General features: G+C 49.4%; 1 long non-coding RNA gene across 2 annotated transcripts; it reads right to left on the bottom strand.

The window, feature by feature from the left end:
• Positions 1–3,046: 3,046 nt before the first annotated feature.
• Positions 3,047–10,741, bottom strand: LOC115484208 (uncharacterized). Of its 2 annotated transcripts, none has more exons than XR_003944949.2 (3): positions 10,649–10,741; positions 8,969–9,034; positions 3,047–6,730 (listed from the first exon to the last, which is right to left on the bottom strand). It is a non-coding gene; the product is annotated as an uncharacterized LOC115484208 (long non-coding RNA). The 2 variants fall into 2 exon arrangements; XR_003944950.2 differs by having other exon boundaries at positions 8,969–9,031; positions 10,649–10,737.
• Between the last annotated feature and the right edge of the window lie 4,406 nt (positions 10,742–15,147).

Here is a 15,147-nt window from a genome sequence, read left to right as displayed (position 1 = left end):
TTATTTTGTCCCCACTGTGAGCAGAAAGGGAACCCTCGTGTGTCTCCTGCATACCTCCAGGTGAGCTGTAGCAAATCCTGTAAGATGCAGCTTTGGGCATTAGGGGTGTGTGAGGGGATTCCCAGACAGTCTGTGCCCTCTCACAAGTCGTGATTCCCCACCCCAGACCTTCACAAGAAGGAGAATACCTCACCAGGTACTGTCTGTATAAATAAGGAATCAGCGATTTCCAGCCCCAGCTCTCTTACGTGGTTTCTTGGGTAGCTGATCCGTGCCCGATTTACAGCCCTGAAATCTCAGCAGCACCAGCAGGAATGCTACAGGATGGTTTTTTGAAGAGAATTAGGCAAAACGTAGTTCTCCCATGATATTCTGCAGTGAAATAACCTGCTTAGCTCTCCTGTTGCAGCCCTGCCACGAAAAGCCCCGTGTCTCCCCATGGATTCTGGCCGAGGGGAAGGGGTGAGGGTGGGGCTGGGTTTGCCCTGGAGCCCCCGGATCCGCCGGGAATTCAGTCTGTGCCGCTGGGAGCTGGGCCCGCGGGGGCAGGGCTGGCAAAGGCACAAGGGGCTGGCTTGGCTGTCCCTCAGGTTGGAGCGGGATAAAACCCTTCTCCCGGGAAGGGAACAGACTGCCTGGGCATGGACGGAACGCGCTGCCTTCCTGCGCATCAGGGAAGTGCCAGAGCAGCGATGCTGATGCTTCGCTCGCCTGTTTCCCGCCTGAGGAACTAGGAAGCCAACCCTAAGGCAGGGAGGAGCAGGGAAATGGGGAGTGAGAGAGAGAGAGAGAGAAAGAGAGCTTCTAAATGTTTATTGATGTGCCTTTCTCAGATTTTTCCTCCCCTGTTTCTTTTCACTAATTTTTCTTCTCCATTCACAAAACGCAAAATACCCTGTAGCAATCAGAGAATACAAAATACGAGGTAGAAATATCTGCTGTGGTGTAAAGTCCTTAACTTGAAATTAGAAACCACCCAGTGCTTTCTAGTACAGCATAGTCACAACTCCCTTCTTGCTGAGCTGCATCTTCCACACCTCCAGTCCCCTCCCAGCCATCAGACCTTAACTGGCAGTCCTGCACACTCAAATAACTTCTTTTCAGTATGAGGGGGAAGCAATTTTCTCACACAGACTATATGGTATGGGAACTCACCCTAGACAGTTTATAAATGAATATATGCTCTGCTTGAATCACAGTTTGAGTAACCTTCAGTATCCTGAACAGCCACAAGGATGGGTTTACATGAGAAATTGCAGACAGCAACATCTTACACTTTGCTTCAGAAAATAAAATACTTCAATTTGTGTTTTTCTTCCATTTGGTGAGTTTGTTGCCAGGAACCACTGTGTCATCAGGGTGTCAGAGCCATCGTTTGCACTGGTCATCAGTGCCACTTTAGCAACCCTCACGGGAGAGGTGAGCTGGCTTCTGCTTTGCCATGTGGCTGATACCTGCCACATCTAATTTAACCCAAGATATTTTCCTTTGTGCAGCTTTGTGCTGGGGGCAGCTGCACAGCTGGGTCCCCAGCCAGGGTCTCCTACCCTGCAAAGACAGAGCAGGACACATGGAAGGTTTCTGTGGAGCAAAGAGCAAGACCTGAAGTCATTCACAGCAGGCACTGGGAGCTGCTGTTGTGCAAGGCAGCGCTGCACAAACACCTGCCAAAGGCAGTCCTGGCTCCGAACATGCTGGATGTGAGCTGAGGAAAAGCAAATGAGGTGGGTGGGCAAGAAGTGCAAGAAAAGCAAGACAGTGCTGGATACCACAATGAGCTGCCAGCCTTTGCCAAGAATTCCTTCTGCATCAAAGGAGGTGAACAGGAAAAGGCTGTAGGCAGATAAGGTGGCTTTTTGGGTTGCTTTTCCAGTGTTTACAGGAATCTGCAACACCTCCTTTGACTCCCACACCACCTCTAATGGAGGTACCTGGTACTGTGAGCAGAGCAACAGAACCTCAGACTGAGTAGGTGGGAGTTTTGGTCAGGGGAAAATTAAAAAAAAATGAAGATTGGTGTAGAAACGTGTGAAGTAGAAACTTGTTCAATGACTATCTTCTAAGCCCAGCAGATATGCAGCAGTGTGATGATGTGCTGCACATATTTACCTCCACAGGGAATTGCTCCAGCTTGGTTATAAAAGCACAGCAAAAACTACTGAGGGAACTCAAAGACTTTTCCTCTACAGTGGTCACATGCATGCCTGATGCAGCAAATTTCATATATAAACAAAAAACCCACATCTTGCCTTATCCTACACGAACAAACAAGTTAATCCAGGCAGCCTTGCCTGTGCTGCTGCCCCTCTGCAGATGCCTCAGATTTGCAGTGTGGGTCTGTGGGGGATTGGTCAGCCCAGGGATGCTCTGCAAAGACATTTGGTGCTTTTTTTCCAAGTGGTTTGTGTACAAATGCAGTAGGGAAGTCAACTTCCACTTGCATCAAAGGCAAATTTCCACACCTCAGGGGAAAAAAAAAAAAAAAAAAAAAGACAGGAACTTTCCTAGCTTCTCAGAGAGAAAAGCACAGCTGGATGTCTGTCCCCTGGACCTCCTGTGTTAATAATAATTGGCAATATCCTGATTTACCTGGAGCAGTGCAGGGATGCACAAAGTCCTGGGAGCCAGGCAGGCACAGGGCCCTGTCCCACATGCTCAGCCCTCACTGCTGGTTATGGCACATCCATCACTGCCACAGCCTGTGCTGCTGACACCTGCACAGCCACTCCAGGGGGACATGTCCCTGTCCCCTGGGATCCTACTGCCTTCATTTAGCCTCTGTGTTTTATTTGTGCCTGCTGCTCCACAAACTCTGCTGTGCTTTTACTCTCCCATTTTCATCCTGCAAGAGACCAATGCCTGAAAGCAGTTCTAGCAAGAGGCTTCAGTTTGTGAACACAGTGAAAATGTCTTTTTCTAGCTGAGTAAAATCAAACTGACCAAAACAGAAATGGACCAAAAAAGTAAAAGAAAATTTAAATCTTACACTCCGCCTATAAATATCAGTAGAAACCTTTCTTTTAAAAAAATTGATGCAAAATTAATATAAATGCACAGATAATTACCAACTTTATTGATTGATTTCCCTGTAAATCAAGTCACTCATCAAGTTATTCTCCTGAAGGAAAACAGTGTGGGACTCAGCCATTAATGGCTTGGCTTGTTGAGAGTAGGAATGGACCGTTTTATAAGTAGAAGAATACCAGTGTCTGGTTTAGAATGCATTGGTTATGTGCCCAAACATTGAGTTTGCCCCCTCTGAGGGCAGAAGCTGCTCATCCTCCTTCACACCCCCCATGCCCGACATTTGTGATCCTCCTGCACAGAGCAGGAGCAGGGACTGAAGGTGTAAATCAGCAACAGGATTTTCCCCTGCCCTACAACTATTGGCTGTGATTTAGTAATTCCTGAACACAGCTGATAAAACAAACATTCTGGAATTCACAGCACCAGGAGGCTGCTGGGTTTGGGCTGTTAACGATGCACCGTCACTGTCAGGACTGACAGTTCATTCACCCCATAGCAGATGAATCTTGAGCAGGCAGGCACCACCCCAGCCCTTCTCAGGAGCATCCCTGACTCTGTGGTGGCCCTTGTGTCTATTCCAGGAGGGTTTGGAAGCCTCAAGTGGTGCAATGCTAAAGGAAGAACTTTTCATCATGGGGTTAGGACAGCTCTGCAGAAATCACTGCTGCAGTGGTGGGTCTGCAGGCAAATCCTCAGGTGGTCTAAACTCTCTCCACTATAGCCCCCAGGTGCCAGATGCTGCTGACCAGTAGCAGCCCCCCTATGTCAGCTCTGCCTGAGCTGGGGTATCCTGACAGAAACTGGGACAGCTGCAGAAATTTGGGAAAAGATGATGCTTTGGGTAGCAAGGCTTCCCCATGAGCAGCCCAGGCACAATGAGCATCCCTCCCTCTCACCCAGCTGAAGCTCTGGTCCCCACCAGCCCTTGCACCCACAATGTCCCCCACACCCCCTGCCCAGGTTCGCAGGTAGGGTGCACCCAGGGGCCAGCACTGCCCCTGTGCAGCCCCAGGTCCTCCCTGTCCCCAGAGCCCAGGGAAGGGCCCAGCACCATCTCCTGGGCAGCAGGCAGAGCTCTCAGCCCCCTTCACTCCTGGGCTGGGGCACAGGGTACCCAGCAGCAGTGTTGGGGTGCAGCCCCCTCCCCTTCCCCATTGACGACACCAAGCCCTGGTTGTTGCTGCCTCCGCAGTGGTTTATTGGGGTGGGAGCCAGGAGCCCCTGCAGTATGGGAAGCACCGTGGGGGTGCCAGGGAGGGACCCCAAGAGCCAGAGCCCTGCAGCAGGGACCAATTTCCAGCCTCACTAAAGCAGCAATGCAATACTGGAGAGCAACAGGCAATCTCAAACTCCAGTATTTACGTGCTGCTAGAGCACTGCTGACAGCTCTCCAGGGCCTCCAGACCCCCCCCCTCTCTGCCCCAAACACAGGGCAAGGGTCCCTTGGCTGATCCTTTGCCAGGGAAAGGCCCAAAGAGCAATAGCTGAGGGGTAGATATAGCATAGCATGTGGTCATGCCCATGTTGGAGAACAAAAAGGAGCTGCAAGTCCTTCCTGCCTGCAGGGCACACACGAGCTCCCAGGGGATGTGAAGGATGGCACAGCACAAGCACCAAGAGAATGTGTCTACACATACCTGAGCTAATGAGATACATGGGAATGTGTTAGCTTCCACATCTATGATAACCAGAAGCTCACTTTCTTGTCTTATCCTTGAGGTAATGAGGCAGCCCAGAATGGTCTGTATCTCCTTGTCCCTACAAACCATGATGTGCTGCTACATCTCCTCAAAGCCCACTGAATGTTGACATTCCAAATGGTATTTTGAATATATATGTGTAATTTTTTTTAAACCATGATATAAAGAACTGAAGAACACTCTACAATGAAGACATTTAACATGCATGCATTACCACCACAGGACAGGGTTTTTTCCTTCACAGGTGCTATCAGACAGTCTGAAACTATAAGAGAACAAGCAGTTATACAGTGCAAACAAACCAGTTTCAGAAACAAGGTCAGAAATTAACTGTTCCCCCAAACCACACTTAATATTGGGTCCCAGCAAACAATACTTTCAGATCCAGAGGATCTGTTGCTTTTGCTACTGTGAAGAGCCTGCAGAAATCCCCAGACTTTCCAACTGGTCTGTGGGGAAATATTACCTTGTACTTTCCTCTTAGGTGATGCTGAACATCAACAATTTTCCAGAAGTCACAATGTTAACATTTCAGATAAATAAATCCATATTCCAACAGTTGAAACCTGTTCAATTTTCCTTAAAATACTTTCATTCAGCTCAATTTGACTTTTGAGATCGGTGAAAAAAAAAATCCTTATTTTTAAAAAGAGTAAATTAAGCTTATTTATTATGTGAATGGAAAAGCCTTATACGACCAGAAATCTGGATCTCTGGAACTTCATCACGTTCCCTGCCTGTACCAGGGCAGAAAGCACCAGAGCAGGGCAGGGAGGGGCTGCAGCCCTGCAGAAAAGGCAGCTGCCAGTGGCACTTGCACACCAGCCTGCCTGGGCTGCACAGGAGCCTGCAGACAGACTGATATTTTTTGTATTTCCTTTCAACCTTCCCCCACCCCACCAATTATGGGACAACTTCCTTCAATTCATTTTCTTAAAAAGCAGCATCACAAAAAAACCTGAACAATGTCAGAAATGACGCCCCGGGCTCGAATTCTTGTGCCATCCCCTCATGCCCAATGTGCCACCGAGTCCCTGCCTCTTTAGCAAACTTAAAAATAGGAATCTCAAAAGCTCTTCTGACCCATGCCAAGCGATTTCAAATTTGAATCAAGTATTTGCCAACAAAAAAGAAGTATATTTTCATCACTTCAGTGTCCTCAACACTGACAGCACCAGGGCCAACTCCCTAATGAGCAGCTGCTACTTGCTGCAAAGCAAACATGCACCCAGTGTTCAGCCTGTACCAGCTAAATCAAAACACCCCCCACATAATATCACCATTAATTACTTCTGCAACAATGTTTTACTTGACCATACCTGTGCAATCTTATTTCTTTCATCTCTTCAAATGAATCCAAAAGAAAAAAGCAACAGCAAACACAGTCAGCTTTAGAATCCATTTTGATAGCACTTGAGGTTCAGGTTTTAATTAATGTTTTTATATTTATATAAAATATTGATGTAAACCAGACTTTTTTAGTTCAACAAGGGCAAGAGCTCTCTTCAGTAAGGAGGATTTTTCAAGCAAGGGTTTACCTCCACCAGCCTCCAGCACAGAGGGAAAATCAACAGTCACACCAAGTATTGGGCAACTGGAAATTTGGGATAGGCAGTGAAACATGTATCTGAGAAAATATGCACGTTTATGACATGACAGCATCAATATTTTATGCAATAAAAAGTTCCATGTTTGAATTATCCCATCTCCCACTTCAGATTCTTTCAAACTTAGTTTGTTCTTTGGAAACTCAACTTTACATCAGAAATTTGCAGTTGAACAGGGTAATTTGAGTCAACCTGAACCTCTCCTTGGTATTACCTGCAGTACCCAAGAAAGGATATGTGTGTCAGAGGGACTTGCATTACCCAAAGGGATGCAGATGCTGCAGGTATTTTGGAGCAGGTAGGACACAAGCTTACCTTCCCAACTCACCTCTGAACACAGGCACATCAGCTCCTGCACAGCCTCTCTGGAGAACGAGATAACTGCTTCAGTGGGAGCTACAAAGCAACAACAGAAAGGGTTTGAGAGGCAGTGCCAGAGAGACAAAACTCCAGGAAGGGGGACCAGGTTGTTGGGCAGGCCCCCTTCCAAAGCACACACGGACAGGTATTTTTTAAATTAGGGAAGAAAAAAATAAATAAATCAAGTTTTCAGCTCCAGATAATGCAGACTATGCAGCAGAGTAACTACATCCCTCCTCTCTCCATCCTCCCCATGCCTGCAGCTGGGGCTACTGGCACCCTTGGCTCAATGTGACTCTGGGCAGGGGCACCCAAGGCACACCAAATCATAACCCAGGTGCTGTAGAGCAAGGAGAGACAGCCAGAAAAACCAGGGGCAGCTCTGAGCAGGTGGGAAAGCCACTGAGTACAAGCATGGCCAGCACCTCCCTCCCTAAAGCAGCAGCAAGAACAACTCTACAGGTCCTGGCAGAGCAAAAGCAAAGGAAGCATCTTAATTATGCTGGTTTAGGTGATAAAGCAGGCCTAGGGCAGGAGATGAGATGCAGAGAGGCTGTTTGTGGGTTGATGCTGTTGTGGTGACACCACAAGTGCCCTCTCTCACTGCCATGCAGAGGCAGCCTCCCAGGAGTACCTTCAGCTTCCTCACTACAGCCAGGAACAGGGGTGTCCTGCTTACTGGTAACCCCAAACATGAGAAGAATCACCCCCAAAGCTCTGCCTCAATGCAAAGCACTGCAACAGCCCTTCTGCTGCCAAGAGCTCCATGCCTGCAGTGTGTGCACCAGCTCCTTCTAGAAATAGAAACTTCTACCTGTCATCTACGTAAGCCAGCCACCTACAGAGGTTTAATTAAATCCCCCAAATAACTCGGGAATTTGAATATGCAGAAAATCATTAATGCAATTCATAAAACAATGCAACTTCTGCTTGCCAAAGTATATTGGGCAATTAAGTAAAAAACATCCCCCCCCCAATCCGAAACACACACACAAAACTAAAACAAATTGCCTCTGAAATACTGGATTCCCTTAAAATACCACCTCATCCCTTCTCACTGACATTAACCAAAAAAAAAAGAGAAGGGAAAAAATGTGAGGAGTGCCATGGGAAAGGAAAGGAAATAAATAAAGGAGCCTATGACAGGACACATTTGCATACAGAGCCTTTACTGACCCACACACTTCAGGGATAGGTGAGCTCAAAGACAAGAAAATATTAAGCATTTCCTATATATAGGAAAAAAATAGAAACAAAAACCCCAGCTCTGCTAACCAACAGTTTTCTAGGAGACATGCACAAACAAATCCTGAAGTCATTGTTCTCATTTAAAACAAATGAGAAAACAACTGAAAAAAAGGGCATTTATTATTTTACAGAAAAACTAAAGTAAATCATCTCATTACAGCTGAAGGTCCCAGGCACTCATCAGCGAGGCAAATTTATGGTGACAAAACGAAAATAAGGGTGTGAATAACAGCAGCAGAACACTTCATATCTGCCTGCCTCTGAAAAATCCCAACATTTTCGTTGCTGCCTCCTCTTGAACAACGAGGTTTAAACAAAAGTCACGTCCAAATATTTACAGATGTGGCCAATAGCTGGGATCAGAGCCGGTGTTTGATCGACAGCCACCACATGGCTCCAGCTCTGCCGTTCCCGTTCCCGGCAGGAACTGCCTCGCAGGGCTGCGGGCGGAGAAGGGGCTGGGCAGGAGCTGTGAAGGAGCCCGAGCAGAGGGAACCGCACGCAGCCAAGTCACTTTCATTTGCGCGGCACCCACAGCGCATCTCCCCATCACCCAAAATCGCCGCTCTGCCCAGCCACGACTCACTCCCGGGGGCACAAAACCAACGCAGAAAAGATATTTCCTGCCTGTTCTTGTCGAAGCCATGTGAGAGCGGGTCGTTCCTCACGCGCTTCATCAAAATTAATCTTTTTTCCTCAGTAATTTGCCCATAAAAGGGCCAGGGAGGCAGCAGACAGCTGGGATAAAGCCCAGCACGTTTTCCCTGCAGCACGGCGCACCTTCCCCGTGCTAAACCACACGGCATCGACACGCTCCTAGGTGGGGCCGAACACCCGAAACCAAACTGCAGCTACAAAGGGCAGATCGAAATAATGCAAAAAATGAATTCGTTAACTTCACTCGAGGTGAAACTCGAGCACAACATTGTTACCAGCAGGATCAGCTGTGTTTACCGAGGCGGGGTGTTAGTGGGACAGGGAGCTACTGGTGCTTAGAAAGGCCTGTGGGATAAGACTTCAACTTACAGCACTCCAGAAAACCAGTAAAATCCACAGTAAAATTCCAGGATCCACAGTTTTTTCTTAACACTGCTGAGGAGAAGAAAAGTATGATGCTTTTTGTTACTTCCAAGTTTTAGCATCGTCATCTCATCCAGTTCTAAACAACGAGGGTCAGATCTGGAAGCCCAATTTCTATAAAGTTTATTTGTTAAGAACAGGAAAAAATACCAAACAAAAAACTTATTTCTTTTTTGGTCAGATGAACAATAATTCAAAACATAACAAGCACACTGATTTTTTTTTCCTTTTTAGATTTGGGTTAAGTCTGCATGAAGCATTACTTAAAGCTTCCTTCTTATATTTCATAAACGTTTACTGCATTAGCAGCTGAGTTTTACTGTATTTCCCACCAAAGTCGATTAACTAAATACAGACTTTCACAGTTGCCGGTGAGTTCTTTGGATTTCTTCAGAACAGAAGATGACGAAACTTGGCAGATGGTCCCTCACCTACACTTAACACGCATAAGACACACAAGCAGAATTTGTTTTTTGGAGGGGAACAATTAATGATTTAACCTTGGAAAACTCACTCTCCAAACGCAAAAAAATTGTCTTTATATACCCGATGCGGACACAGGAAAAATATTGTACGTAGGATCAATTACAGAGGGAAAAGCCTCAGTGCTGTGCACGTTGCTCCATCACTGCAGCTCCCAGAGAGCTGCGAGGCTGCCCTGGGAAGCTGGCCCTTGCCAGGATATTCAAATTTCCTGTACAAAGCAAGCAACCAGCGAGGGGAAAAGAGAAAAAAAAGCAAAAGCTAGCTGCCAACTGGATTTTCTTTAATATTTTAAATTATTTCAGCGAATGATTCTTTGGTTACACTAGCATTATTTTTTAAACGTATAAAACTATTTTCTACGTGCGGGGGCGCGCAGACTCCGCGCCGGACCGGCAGCCCGCAGGTCCCCGCGTTCGATTTAAAAAAAAGAGGGAAAGGGGAAAAAAAAAAAAAGGAAAAAGAAAAAAAGAAAAGAAAAAAAGAAATCAACCCCGAGCCCCACCTGCGGGGGGCGGGCGCGGCTCAAAAGAAAAAAAAGATTTAAAAATTATTAATAGTGGGGGGGATGGAGAAAAAAAAAAAAAAAACGCGAGGAAAAGGCACCCGGGGGGTGGTCGGGGCGCCCCGCACCCACGTGGGAACCGGCCCCGCGCGCCGCTCCCGCACCAACGGCCCGGGGGGGCCCCGCCCGCCGCCCCCCGGTCCCCCCCGCTGTCACCGCCCGCTGCGTCACGGCCCCGAGCCCCCGGGGCCGCCTTTGTGCCGCGCGGGGCGGCTCCTCCCGGGGGGGCTGCCGGTGCGCCCGCGCTCCCCACCCCCCGCCTCAAAAAAAGTTTTCTTAACAGTTTTGGGGGTGGTTGTTTGGGGGTTTTTGGAAGTTCTTTGCGCCCCTCTCGCAAAGTTTCGGCCGGGCCCGTGTCCGGCCGTGCCCCGCGGGGAGCGGCGCGACCCCGCCCACGGCGCAGCGGCGGGAGGGGGTCCCGCCGAGCCCCCCCCCCAGCGCGCCCCGTCCCGCGTGTCCCCCCCGCGGGGCCGGGCCGGGCCGGGCCGGGCCGCCCGCAGCGGGGACGGAGCACGGGGGGCGCCGGCTGCCCCCCGCCGCGCCCCGGCCCCGCCGCCCTGCCCGCCCTCCCTCCTCACCTCCGAGTCCACTCGAAAATGGCGCCGAAACCGAAAAAACTTCGCAAATTTCATTGTAGGCGGCTGCAAAGGCTGCTGGGAGCGGGGGCGGCCGCAGCGCCGCCCGCCGGGGCGGGCCGGGTCGGGCCGGGCGCGGCGCGGGGCGGGGCGGGAAGCGGAGCGGATCGGATCGGATCGGATCGGAGCGGAGCGCGGTGCGGCGGGACCGCCCGCGGCCGGTGCGCGGCCCTGGCACGGCCCGGCTACGGCGCCCGCCGGGCAGCGGCTGCGAGGAGCGCCGGGGCGAGGATTCACCTGCCCCCGGTTCGGGGCTGTGTGCCGGGACCGCCGCGCCCCCGCAGCCTCCGAAAGCCGCGTGCAGAGAAAAAAAAACTCAATGAGGGAAAAAGTAAACAGATGTGTGTAAAACACGAGAGCTGCGCGGGAGCGGTGGGAACGGTCAGCTTCGCCCTTCGTGCGAACCAGTTCGTTCCGCTGCCTTTCCGTCGGGAGTTTATGGCCTCTTATAACCTAGACGGAAAATGGATGATGCTTTTCCAGCCCTGCTTGGGTAAAAGTTGATGTCTTATTATTCAGTGTGTGGGTCTCTCCATGCACTCACATGACATCAGAGCAAGACTAAAATCATTCTCTTTTTTCCCCATTACTGTGATGCTAAGTTCTCCACAAATGCTGATTCTCAGTCTGCGTTTCTCCAACCTGCAGGCTTTACCACATCCAGCCAGCACAGCCTTATAACCTGCCCAGAGTCACACGGGAGCTGTGGGAGTAGGATTTTGGAGCCCACAGTGCATATCCTGAGTGTGCTATGGCACCGCGATGTGCTCGCAGGGAGGATGGGCTCTTTGGAGATGTGGTTTTCCAGAGACTTTTAAATGTGAAGAGTCGTTTTGGGAGAATGGTGATTTGTCAGGCTGGTGGGGAGCCTGACAAGCTGAGGCCTGGGAAAAGTGATGCTGAGGCAAATGTTCCTTTCCAAAAGAACCCAGATCTGGTGGTCAGAAACTTGCAGATTTGTCACATTCATCATTGGAAGTGGTTAAAGCAGCCAAGTCTCTTGTTGGCCTGGTGGGTTTGAATTCTTCCTGCAGTTTTTATTTCTACCCCCACCCCAAACAGCAAAAAAAACCCCAAACCCTGTTGCTAAATAATTGCTCTGTTCTCACAGGTGAAGCAGCGAAGCTCAATTAATTCTGCTTTGTAAAGTGCTTCTGATCCTCTGGTGGAAACATGTAGGGGCAAAGCCACTTTTATTTTGCAACTTGCAAAGGCTGATAAGAGCGATGAAAACGGAAAAGCCTCACCACTGAGGGGGATTACAGCCCCACGCTTTTTCCACTCGAGATCTTAGAGATGAGCTGATGGCTGCTGCTTTTCATTTAGAAGGGTTTTTCCCCCTCTTTTGAAAGAAACACAATCACTACCAAGTATTCTAGAGGGACTTCATCTTTAAACAAATAATGTTTTTCTTGTTGGGTGTGCACTATTATTTTCTTAATTATTCCTGGATTTATGCCTGTTCCACCAAGAGTTTTCTCAGATGGCAGAAACAATTGGTCCTTTTTTATTACACTAATAGCAAAAAGTATCCCTAATAAAAAGACTCTGTACATCCCATAAACTCAAATGGGACACATTTTGCCAACAATCACACCTCTTCATTGAGGCATCTTATATGCTGCCTTTTTTTTTTTTTAACTTTTTTTCCACATTACTATTGTTTACTACTCGGCCTCACTGGCTGGCTAAGTCTTGGTGCCAAAACGAAACGAATCGAGTCATTTATTTAGCACCAGAGCCCTCCCACTCACCCTTAGCATGAATGTTGAGATCTCAGCAGATGTGGTAGGGAATGAATGGGCAAAGAGATTCACCTACACAGAATCACATCTACTTGTGGGTGGCCTCTAATTAATTTGGCTTCGAGGCTCTTCTGCAAGGTAGATGGGTTAGGAAGTCTGGCCAGAAGTCATCTGGTTGAATCATACCTATTCTACGGAGAACTTCATTGTGTAGTTTTGTCTGACTCCCACCCTTGTGAGAACTAATTAAAAATTTAAAAAAAAAGCGCCCCACACTTATTGGAAGTCAAATATAAATGTCAGCGTTTCGGATGAAATGGTATCTTGGGAGGCTCCTGCACATTTAATCAGCTGGTTGCGCCATGTGTATCATGGCCTCAAAAGCTGCAGTGAGAACCACGAAAGGCACTGGCTTAACATCAGCAAAAGTGTTTGCCAAGCTTGGATTATGTCACCGCTTTATGATCTTGCTTTGTAAAGGGAGAATACTCTTGGGGAGAAAGGACTCGGCATGCCGGATCTACAGCGAGAGCGAGGAATGAATGCTGCTCACAGAGACCGGGGGGAGGGCCAGGGGTTCTGCGTGCTGGGGTGGTTTTGCAGATGGATGCTGTACGGTTGCTGCCACCAAGCAGAGATGCACCCCACGGATCACTGGGGCTGAAAGCAAAAAGCCCAAAATACCCCAGAAGAGCTGTTTGCTGCTTGCCCTCCCACGGGCACACCTGTGGGGGCCCTGCCTGGGTCCTGTTTGTCACTGTCCCCTGCTTCTCTGGGCATCTCTGTCCCATTCCAGGGAATATGGAGATGCTCTGAGGCTCTCTGGTTTTCTCTTGCCTCAGGATACAGACACCCAGACAGGCTGGGGCTTGTCAGACACTCAGAATGTGATGCCCTTGCGGAGGTGGCAGCCATGGAACTGGTTAAAAAAATAAACATCCCCCACCACACATCTGAAATGTGGCCTGCTGATACGCTTCTGTTCCCTGTCACAGGGGTGAGCTGTGGCCACTCCTTCTGTGCTGCAGGCTGTTGGTAAAGGCAAGAAACTCTTTGAGGAGACCAATTTTGTTTGCCCAGCACAAGCCCAAATGCTGGGCTTGCATTTGCTTCTGTGAGTGCAAGGAGAATAAAGAAAAAAACTTGGAGGTTACGTGCCCTTTGAGGAGGGCTGTTGGTGGGACAAGTGACATTGGAGGGGACAAACAGCTGAAGAGAAACGCCTCTTCAAAAGCAGCCCCTGGGGTCTGAGAGCTGTGCTGCCATGCTGCCCTTGCTTTCCTGTTGCAGCAAGAGCCTTGGGCAGCCCCTAGTCTTTGACTGCCTCACTGCTGGAAGATCCTGCCCAGCCTGGAAACTTTCCACTGCTGCTGGGCTAATAAACTGTGCTGCTTCTGGAGGAGTGTCTAGCCAGCCCCTGACTGCGTTCCAGCACTGGGCTTAGCATGGGCAAGGGGGTCCCTGTGTCTGCAGGGGCTGTGCAGGGCACAGGGGGTGCAGGTGGGCAGCCTGGGGTGCCTGGGACAGTGGAAAGGACCAGGTGTGGGTACAGCCACAGCATTTTGTGTTTCCCAATGAACAGAACTGGGGTTCCTGGTGTGCAGAATGGGGACCAGGGTCTTTTATTTATTGCATTACCCCTCTAGCACAGTAAACTGCCCATCCCTGAGCTCTGACTTCTGCACTAGCCCTTCCTCCAACCTTTCAGTCCCTTGTGATCAGACTGAACAGTGGGTTAGCGCTTGGTTTCTTTCCATGTCTCCTTCATCTGCCCTTGTGCACCAGCCCTGGCGTTCTGCAATTCCCCCAGCTCTGCGTGTGGTGTGACAGTCCCAGCCTTGGCTTCCTGGGCGCCCTCAGTGCTTGCAGCCACCTCAGCCACTCTGCAGTATGGAACAAGGGCATGGCGGCCATGCCGATGGGGTTTTGGCAGCATCTCCAGCCTTGCCTTGGCTCAAAGAGTGCCCGGAGCATAGCACTGTCTGGACAGGGATTTCACTGCCTGCCATCCAGCCTGCCAGTGCTGCCTTGTCATTGCAATTTGTCACACGTATCTGGTGAGTGCCGAGGATCATGGAATCGCTCCTTGTCTGGCGTGAGGAGCGGCCGGGCCTTGCCGGGCCCTGCTGGGCCTTGCCGGGCCCACACATGGCTGTGCCAGGCCTGTGCTCTGCTCTTGAGGTATGAACCAACAGCATGACATTCCCTCCCATCAGCCTCCTTTCTTTCACTAGAGTGGGGTTATTTTTGTAGAAAAGATCTGGTTTTTATTGAAACACTAATTACAAAGGATCTTTTTGTTGTTTGGAGATGGAAACCTTCAGCAGAGGCACCAGCTCCCCAGTCCTCCCCTCCTTGCCTTTGCAGTTATTTGCTGTATTTATTTACTGCAAAATGTGCTGTATTGCCTGACATTTTTTGGTTATCAAAATATTTTGATTATGTGCAGGGGAGGGGGTGGGTTGATAGCACGGCCGACATCTCAACAGAAAACTGCCTGTAAAACATTCTAACTAAACTCAGGGTGGGGAAGAGTGAGATATTCCAGCCTGTCCCAGGCAAGCCCTTTGCACTGCTGCTGTGACCTGGCTGTTCAGAGTCTGGGCTCAGCTCAAAGCCATTTTCTTGTCTATTTCTTGCCCTTTTTTGAGCTCTCCCCATGGATGCATCAACTACAGCAAGCGTGGAAAGGAGGGC

The sequence above is a fragment of the Serinus canaria genome, chromosome 4A, assembly GCF_022539315.1.
Source record: "Serinus canaria isolate serCan28SL12 chromosome 4A, serCan2020, whole genome shotgun sequence".
In the NCBI taxonomy this organism is placed as follows: Eukaryota; Metazoa; Chordata; class Aves; order Passeriformes; family Fringillidae; genus Serinus; species Serinus canaria.
The sequence above is the reverse complement of the archived record's forward strand: the minus strand, read 5'-3'. Positions and strand labels throughout refer to the sequence as shown.